Below are 10,032 nucleotides of genomic sequence, written 5' to 3' on the forward strand. Positions count from 1 at the left end.
ATCACCCAGCCTTTGTAGGAGAGATGCTCCAGTTCTCTGGTCATCAAGTCCAACCTAGAACCCTACTCTACAAGATTCACCTTAAACCATAGCCCTAAGCACCCCATCCAAACCACCCTTAAATACAGTCAGGGTGGGTGACTCCACCACCTCCCTGGGCAGCTCATTCCAGTCCCTCACCACTCTCTCCCTGAAAAACCTTTACCTAATGTCCAGTCTAAACCTCCCCAGTGTCAGCTTGAGGCCATTCCCTCTTGTTTTGTCTCCAACTACCTGTGAGAAGAGCCCAGCAGCAGCCTCTCCACAATGTCCCTTCAGGTAGTTGTAGATAGCAGTGAGGTCTGCCCTCAGCCTCCTCTGTTTCACACTACCCATCCACAGCTCCTTCAGTCACTCCTCCTAAGATTTATTCTCTGGGCCCTTCCCCAGCTTCGTTGCCCTCTTCTGCACTGGCTCCAGCACCTCCACATCTCTCTTGTTTCCACAAGCACACAGGAGCTGGTGCTGCACTTTCTGAATTTATTTAAATGAAATGTAAATAAATTTTAAATATGAGGGGGAAGGTACAGGTGCTCAGGGAGAAGTTATTTGTGTTTTATGGGATTCATTTTCTGCACAGTATGGGCAGGGAATTAGCTACAAAACTTTCCATTATTACCCAGGGAAGTTGCCTGGTTAATTCTCCTTGTGTTGTTAAGATGATTTACCTCTCTGGGTTGTTTTAATATTTAAAATATCAGAGGTTGAGTTTGGGCAGGGGATTAGGAGTGGCAGTGGAAGCTTGGGCTGGTTGCAATGAGGTATAAGAGGGTGCTCGTAGGATGTACCCAGAGTGGCTGTGCCAGCAGTTGGCAAAGTCAGTCCATCCTTGCTAGGTTGTCACCTTGCAAAAGTAAGCCTAGGCAGGTCCCAGGGAGAAATAAGGAGATGAAGATGGAGCTGAACTATTGCAGTCACAGTGCACAGTAAAGAGAGACCAGAAAGCTCAACCACCCCTAACAGGGACAGAGCATGCTCCCTGCCCTCTGCTCTGTTCCATCATCCTCCAGCTCAGATATACATAGAATAGTTTAGGTCAGAAGGGACCTCGAAGCTCATCAGTTTCAACCCCCAACATAGGCAGGGACACCTCCCACTAGAACATGTTGCTCAAGGCCTCATCCAACCTGGCCTTGAACACCTCCAAGGAAGGAGCAGCCACAACCTCCCTGGGCAACCTGTGCCAGTGTCTCACCACCCTCACTGCAAAGACCTTTCTCCTAACGTCCAGTTTAAGTCTCCCTTCGGCCCATTTAAACCCTTTACTCCTCATCCTGTCATTACAAGACCTTGTAATATAGGGACATGGAACTTCTTGAGAGAGTCCAGTGCAGAGCTACAATGATGACAGAAGGAATGGAACATCTCTCTTAAGAGAAGAGACTGAGGAGCTGGAGATGTGCTGCTTGGAGAAGAGGAGACTGAGAAGAGACCTCATCAATGTTTATAAATATGTAAAGGTGAGTGCCAGGAGGCTGGAGCCAGGCTCTGCTGGGGGATGCCCAATGTCAGGACAAGGGGCACTGGGTGGAAGACGAAGCATTGGAAGTTTCTCAGGACATCCTTCACAGAGAGATTGGCATTGGAATGGGCTGCCCAGGGAGGTGGTGGAGTTGCCATCCCTGGAGGTGTTGAAGAAAAGCCTGGATGGGGCACTTAGTGCCATGGTCTAGTTGATTGGACAGGGCTGAGTGATAGGTTGGCCTGGATGACCTTGGAGATCTCTTCCAACCTGGCTGATTCTAACATAATGTGGTAACTACTTACTTTCCCTGAGAGAAAAGAAGAGAAACTCCATCCCAGAAAGAGCAGTCACAGAAGAAAACCTGCCCCTTAGTTCTTTCATTTTGTGCCCTTCTTGAAGTTCTTTACATGGGACTTTCTCTGCCTCATTTAATTTTGGCATGTAGCCTCTCACAAACCGAGGAGAGCAAATCATTGTTATAGCCCTGATGACTTTGTTATGAATCACTTGGTTAGATCTCAACCAACAACTCTGATCTAAGATAACACAAACTTATATGTCAAAGAACCCTTGGATCTTCGGTGATGGAACAGAGCCCTGAGGCACACAAAACTTTACTCAATCTTCTGTGGTTTCATCCACTTCATAATTACAACTGGAGATTTTTAGTAGAAGGTTTTATGGAAGTGTATAAAAAAAAAAAAAGAGTTCCTTTTTCTCTGCAAATTTTGATGAAAGCCAAAACAAAATCATCACACCACGAATTAAAATGATGTCATTAACACAGACTAATTGAAGAGCAGGTCACACGGACAAGTGGGCTGTGTTCTAAGGAAATTGGGCATTAGCCTTGAGTAGGATTCTCTAAAGAAGAGAAGTCAGTAATTTTGACCTGAAAAAGGCTGTGTACAGTTGTGGAGTCCCCAGCACAAGGAGCCAGTCCAGAGGAGGCCACAAAGATGCTAGAGGGATGCAGCAGCTCTGCTATGAGGACAGGCTATGAGAGTTAGGGGTCTGCAGCCTGAAGAAGAGAAGGCTTCCAGGAGACCTTGGAGTGGCCTTCCAGTATCTAAAGGGGGCTACAGGAGGTCTGGGGAGGGAGTATTGACAAGGTCTTGTAATGACAGGATGAGGAGGAATGGGTTTAAAGTGGCAGAGGGGAGATTGAAACTGGATGTTAGGAAGAAGTTCTTTGCAGCGAGGGTGCTGAGACACTGGCACAGGTTGCCCAGGGAGGTTGTGGAGCACAGAATCACCCAATGTGATCAAAGATCTCATTGGGTGATTCTGTGCTCCACAACCTCCCTGGAGGTGCTCAAGACCAGGTTGGATGAGGCCTTGAGTGACCTGTTCTAGTGGGAGGTGTCCCTCCCTATGGCAGGGAGGTTGGGACTGGATGATCATTGAGGTCCCTTTCAACTTAAATCATATAACCAAAGGATAGTTATATGCCAAATCTAATCAAAACACTTGAGGAACAGTGATGGAGTTTGATTTGCTCATATATATATCTATGCTGTAACATACATCCTACCTCACCACAATCACAGAATGCTGCAGATTGGAAAGCACCTCCTGAGATCATCTAATCCAACCCCAGAAGATGAAGTAGGAAGAATAATACCAGCATGTAGAAGGAAAGTAGTCCAGCATAGCCACAATTTCACAAGACTTACCTTATAGCAATATTGCATGCTTATAAAGTTATTCAATTAAGGCTCTCATATGCATCTCTAAGTAGAAAAAGGTAGGCAGAAGTCAGCAACAATGAGAAACAAAAATCTGTGCTGAAGTGGCAAATGCAGCAACTGCTGAACTTATGTAGTTGGATTGTTTTATAGCATTGTAGAATGGTTTAGGTTGGAAGAGACCTCAAAGATCACCTAGTTCCTGACATAGGCAGAGACATCTCCCACTAGGCAGAATCATAGAATGGTATTTATTATATATCTTGCAAAGTATTATGTGATAAAGATAAAAATAACAACTGCAAAATAGCTTAGGTTGAAAGGGACCTCAGAGCTCATCTACTCCAACCTCTCAACTAGACTCAGCTGCTCAAGGTCTCATCCAGCCTGGCCTTGAACACCCTCCCCTCTTCCCAGGGAGAATTCATCCACAACCTCCCAGAGAAGTAAACAATTCCATAAAGTAGCTGCTAGAACTAGGACATGGACATAACACAGAAGAAACATCATGTGTTAAAATGAAATAATTAACCCCACACACCTCTGTTAAAGCAAAAGTAGAGTGCATGTGTCAGCCTGACCTATATCTGGGATGAAATCATGTAATGGCTAAATCAAGAAACAGTCTGATAGAGAATTAAGGTGTAGCATAATTAACAGGTTTGGGGGAAAATTAATTGCAGCACAGGAACCTGATGGTTTTTTAATGAGACTAGGAGTTTGGGTGATGAAGGTGTTTATCTAAAGCACTTGGAGCTGTCTGACTCCCTTACACATGACATTTTGATTACAAAGTCACAGTAAAGAGCAAATCAGCCCCACACATTCGTGACTGACAGTGACTCTATCACCTCCCTGGGCAGCCCATCCCAATACCAATCACTCTCTTTGAAGAACTCCATAGCAGAGATCCCAAAGCCACTTGAACATAGTCATCTTTCTTTGAGCAGAGTGAGGTTGCACAAGCTGATTCCTTCCAATCCCCTCCATGCTGGGATTTTGTGATGCACATAGACACGGCAGTAAGAAAGCACAGAACAACTGCTGAAGCATTGCATATGGATTTCTACTGTTAGCTCCTCACAAGCCATCAGGAGACACAGCAGAGTCTTAACTCCTGAGAATGGTCCAGAATTTAAATAACAAAAGGTTCACCACTGCAGCTTCAACTAAGTACAATCAGCAAACACCTCCCATGGGGAAAAAAATCCCACTCGAAACACAAACAACTCAGCCAACCAAACTAGAAACTGAGATCAGTGCACTGTAGCCAAGAAGCTGACACCTAACAGCTAGTACTCCAAACTGGATTCAGACTGAAAAACACAGAACCACAGAATCAACCAGGCTGGAAGAATTCTCTAAGCTCAGCCAGCTCAACCTATCACCCAGCCTTATCCAGTCAACTAGATCATGGCACTAAATGCCTCATCTATAGAATCATAGAATCAAGCAGGTTGGAAGAGACCTCCAAGCTCAGCCAGTCCAACCTAGCACCCAGTCCTATCCAACCAACCAGACCGTGGCACTAAGTGCCTCATCCAGGCTTTTCCTCAACACCACCAGGGACGGTGCCTCCACCACCTCCCTGGGCAGCCCATTCCAATGCCAATCACTCTCTCTGCCAACAACTTCCTCCTAACATCCAGCCTAGACCTCCCCCAGCACAGCTTGAGACTGTGTCTCCTTGTTCTGTTGCTGGTTGCCTGGGAGAAGAGAACCACCACCACCTGGCTACAACCTCCCTCCAGGTAGTTGTAGACAGCTACTACCTGAAGGGAGATGCTTCTTACATGCATCTTTTGAGGGTGGGGATATGTTCTGGAGTAGATTCTTATTTTTAACATGAAAAGAAAGATAAAAAACCCTATCCTGATTTCTCTTTTTGCCCTACTCACCACTTCCACAGTTAGTTCATTCATATTATTGCCTGCTTAGAACGTACTTTGGCTTTACCACTAATGGGAAAGAGGTATGAAACAAACCTTATGCTGAAGAACAGGAAGGATGATTTCAAATCTTACAATTACTCAATTACCCACCCCACAGAACACAGAGATCAGGCTTCCACTTGCAACTACATTCTCCCACAGCAACTGGCTTTGCTAACAGCACACCTTCTGATTGCCATTCCCTGCTACAATCTAATCACAATAACTACCAATATGCAAAAGAGAAGGGTCTAGAGAGACAGGAGCAGATTGCCTTCCCCACTAGCATTACAATTCACCAGTCATAAACTCACCAGTGCCAGTTTTAGGGATATTTCCACGCACCTCTGAAGATATATTAGCTATTTTTTCCTTAGCTCCATGATATCATATGCTTACTAGATCTATTTTTATGTTTCCCAAGTTAGAATCTGACTTTTCCTATCATTTTTAATTGTTATGCCAATATGAAGAAGAAAATAATAATGCAGTGGAATTAAACTGACTTTTCATTTGTCTTTTGGTAGTTGTATATATAAATGAACAGGGGCATATGGCTGGTTCCAGTCAATTTTGGTGGCCCAGTCACATAATCCAGATCTTTTCTCTAGTACAAGCCAGAGAAACAAGAAGGAAATACAAGTCAAGGGGAAAAAAAACAACTCAAGGCATTTCCCACTCCTAACCTATTCCCTGTGACTTCTACTTCTTTATTTTTATGAGTCATACAGTTGGTGTTCTTTTTGGGATGTTCAGTTTCCAACATGCAGAGTATTAAAAACATCACAGCTCCATAGGCATCATGGCAAGGTCACTAAATACACTGACAAGTGGATCTCAGCTACTACTAGAAGGTTCAACATTTGTCAGTGGTCAAAGTGGGGTGAAACTTTCACCCCACCTGGCTGCAGTCTCCCTTCAGGTAGCTGTGTGTGGAGATGAGGTAGGGGTCACTTATAATCATAGAATAGGATGGACGCGACCCCAAATATCATCTAGTTCCAACCCCCACCCCCCCCCCCCCCCCCGCCATAGATAGAGACACCTCCTTCTAGAACATTCACCTATGTGGTGACCAACTGAGAAACAATATCATTTTCAAAAGGGCTTTCATTTATATTAACAAAGCAAACAACCAAAACAACACACAGCAACAGGCACAAAACTTCTCCCAGCAAAACACAGCTCTCAAGAAACAAACGATCTAATGAAATTCATGAGCTCAATCCTTTTCCCCTCCCAGTCGAACCTCGCTTTTCCTTTAAGACCAAGCAAGCTTAACTTCCCCACAGGTCTCCAAAGCCATAGGACTTACCAAGGACACCAAAACAGCTGCTTTGTCACTCTCCCTGCAGAGAAAAGCCATTTGTTGAGTCACGGTGGGCAGGTCTGGAGCTCGGCAAGGACACCACACAGCCAGAGAAGAGAGCTCTGCAGAAGGGCTGCCTGAGCCTGACTTTTCAATTAGTGAAAACACCTGAAGGAATGATGTTAATGAGCTATAGTAAGGAAAGAAAAAAACCAGAAAGGCAGCTAAAGGCTCCTCTGTCTCATGGAACACTTCCATGCCACTCTTCAGGAGGAAAACTTTTTCTAACTTATATTCTTTGTCTCTCTCTGAACTGCTCGAGGCTGTCGCCAGGACACCCAAAGCAAGTCTGAACAAAGGACTTTGCCTTGGTTGTTGAGGGCTGGGTTAGGGATCAATTAAGCATCCTAATGGGCTACACCTGTGAGTGCTGAAGCAGCTGGCTCAAATCATTGGCCAAGAAACCAAATGGCAGTCTGGGGCTCTTAGAAGGGGTGTGGGTAGTAGGTAGAAAGAAGTTCTCTCCTACTCTGCCCTGGTAAGGCCTCATTTGGAATATTGTGGCCAGTTCTGGACCCCTTGCTTCAAGAAGTACCTGAGGAGGCTCAGGGCAAACCTGCAACTACCTGAAAGGATGCTGCAACCCGGTGGGGTTGGTCTCTTCTCCCAGCATATTTAGTCTGGAGAAGAGAAGACTGAGAGGGGATTTAATCAATGTTTATAAATATCTGAGGGCTGGGAGTCAGGGGCAGGGGGGGACAGGCTCTGCTCCCTGGGACAGGACAAGGAGCAATGGATGGAAGCTACAGCACAGGAGATTCCACCTCAACATAAGGGGGAACTTCTTGACTGTGAGAGTCCCGGAACACTGGCACAGGCTGCCCAGAGAGGTTGTGGAGTCTCCTTCTCTGGAGCCTTTCCATGCCTGTCTGGCTGTGTTCCTGTGTGACCTGAGCTAGATTGTATGGTCCTGCTCTGGCAGGGGGGTTGGACTCAATGATCTCATTGGGTCCCTTCCAACCCCTGACATCCTGTGAGTCTGTGATCCTATTATAAGACCTTGCACTTGGCCTTGTTGAACCCCATCTGCTGAAGTCTCACAGTCCAGCTCCCCAAAATGAGATCTTTTAACCCTGCAGCCTGTTTGAATGGCACAGGTTCATGCTGCACGTGGTCAGGTTTTATTGTTTCAAGGATAAAGATTGTTCAAAGCATCTGACACTACACTTAAATTATTCATCCCCTGGCATTATTTATTCATCACCTCTTGAGTTATCCTGCTTTGCCAAAGTACCTGTTTTCCATTGCTCAGAGAACCAAAAACAATCAGAGGCATTTTCTTTGTTTTAATTGAGATGTTGTGACTCCTGAAAGCAGCAGGTTGTGTAGCATTGATAACTCTGAATGTCTATTGCCAGGTGTGTGAATGCAAGTTCCAGCACCTCTGCAGGTAGGTACTAAAAGGAATCCACATCCTATCAGGTTCTGCACTTAAGCCTCAAATTCTCAACTTCTAGGGGCCAGTGGGGGACACTTGAAGTCCTTTCCCAGGGCCACAGTCCATACTTAGTGTCATATAGGGAATTTATTGTCTCTGCTGGCTGTGATAGTTGGGCATGTGAGGGATACTAGGTTCAGTTCTGGGCTACTCACTACAAGGAGTAAATTGAGGTGTCTAAAGAACAGCAACAAAGCTGGTGAAGGGCCAGGACAACAGGTCTTATAAGGAGCAGCTCAGATAATTGTTTAGTGTTGAGAAGCAGAGGCTGGGAGGAGACCTTCTTGCTCCCTACAACTCTCTGAAGGGAGATGGGAGCCAGGTAGGAGTTGGTCTCTTCTCTCAAATAAGAAGAAATAGGAAAAAGAGTAAAAAGCCTCAAGCTGTGCCAGAGAAAGTTTAAGTTGGACATGAGAAACAATTTCTACCTCAAAATGGATGTCAAGCCCTGGAACAGGCTGCCCAAAGTAGTGATGGAGTCCTCACCTCAGAGAGATGTAGGTTGTGGAGACCCAGCAGTGCTGGGTTAGCAGTTGAACTTCATGATCCTAAGGGTCTCTTCCCATGAAAACTAGTCTACAGTTCTATGACTCTATGATACATCTCTTCCACAGGAAGGACCTCATGGGGAGAGCCCAGAGGAGGGCCACAAAAGTGGTCAGGGGGCTGAAACACCTCTGCTGTGCAAACAGGCTGATTGACCTAGGGTTTATTCAGCCTGGAGAAGAGAAAGCTACAGGAAGACCTAAGGGCAGCTTTCAGAACCTGAAGGGGACTACAAGAAGAGTGGAGAGAGACTGTTGACAAAGGTCTGTAGTGACAGGACAAGTGGCAATGGCTTCAAACTAGAGAACAGGCAGATTTAGACTGGATGTTAGGAATAAGTTCTGCACCATGAGGGTAGTGGAATACTGGAAGAGGTTGCTCAGAGAGGGGATTGAGGATCTATGCTGGGATATATTCAAGGTGAAGCCAAACAGGGCTCTGAGCAACCTGATCTAGTTGAGGATGTTCCTGCTGAATGCAGAGGGGATTAGACTAGATGACCTTTGGAGGTGCCTTCCAACCCAGTCTATTCTGTGATTCTATAAACTGCTACCAGAGGAACAATAATTAGAAGCTTCAGATCAACACAGCTCCTTGATGTGAAAGTGTAGCTTAGAGCACCCTGAGCTCCATGTGTGTTATACTACAAAGGAAATTCTGGCTGGTTTTTTATAGCTCATGACTGCAATATTTCCTCTAGGCACAGCCAACCAGCAGAAGCAGTGCTGAAAAGAGCAGGACCATTGGGTTTGTCAGTGCAGAAATCTGGGCAATGGCAAAACTTCACAGGTTTTGTGAGCCTCACTCTCTGCAATAAATGTGTATTTTTGGACTGCAGGGTTTTATTACTTTCTGGTTTTTTTTTCCTATTCCATGTTCATACACTACTTCTGATATCCCACATCTTGGAGAAACAGAATAAAAAGTGGCCTCCCCAGCTGTGAATGGAAATGTTTCTGACCACAACTGTCATCTTCTACATCACTGTTCTTCCTTGAGAATAACTAATGTGAAACTGGCACACATGCATTTATTCATGGTAGCAGTGGAAGAACAAAGGCCAACTCCAACATTTCTTCAAAGCCTGGAGATGTTGAGGTTTTCATCAGGAACATCAGAGTAGAATAGGGATAGAATAGAAACAGAATAAACCAGAATCGAACAGAACAGAGTAGAATCAACCAGGTCGGAAGAGACCTCCAAGCTCAGCCAGGCCAACCTAGCACCCAGCCCTGGCCAGTCAACCAGACCGTGGCACTAAGTGCCTCATCTGGGCTTAGCTTCAACACCTCCAGGGACGGCGACTCCACCACCTCTCTGGGCAGCCCATTCCAATGCCAATCACTCTCTCTGCCAACAACTTCCTCCTAACATCCACCCTAGACCTCCCCTGGCATGACTTGAGACTGTGTCCCCTTGTTCTGTTGCTGGTTGCCTGGGAGAAGAGAACCAACCCCACCTGGCTACAGCCTCCCTTCAGGTAGTTGCAGACAGCAATGAGCTCTGCCCTGAGCCTCCTCTTCTGCAGGCTGCACACCTCCAGCTCCCTCAGCCTC

The 10,032-nt window shown here is 45.7% G+C and overlaps 1 long non-coding RNA gene across 1 annotated transcript in view; it reads right to left on the minus strand.

The window, feature by feature from the left end:
* LOC135187517 (uncharacterized) overlaps nt 1–6,597 on the minus strand; it is a 113,633-nt gene extending 107,036 nt beyond the window's left edge. Inside the window, exon 1 of the long non-coding RNA XR_010307356.1 lies at nt 6,439–6,597. This is a non-coding gene — a long non-coding RNA (uncharacterized LOC135187517). The remainder of the gene's footprint in view (nt 1–6,438) is intronic.
* Nucleotides 6,598–10,032: the final 3,435 nt, after the last annotated feature.

The sequence above is a fragment of the Pogoniulus pusillus genome, chromosome 2, assembly GCF_015220805.1.
Source record: "Pogoniulus pusillus isolate bPogPus1 chromosome 2, bPogPus1.pri, whole genome shotgun sequence".
Taxonomy (NCBI): Eukaryota; Metazoa; Chordata; class Aves; order Piciformes; family Lybiidae; genus Pogoniulus; species Pogoniulus pusillus.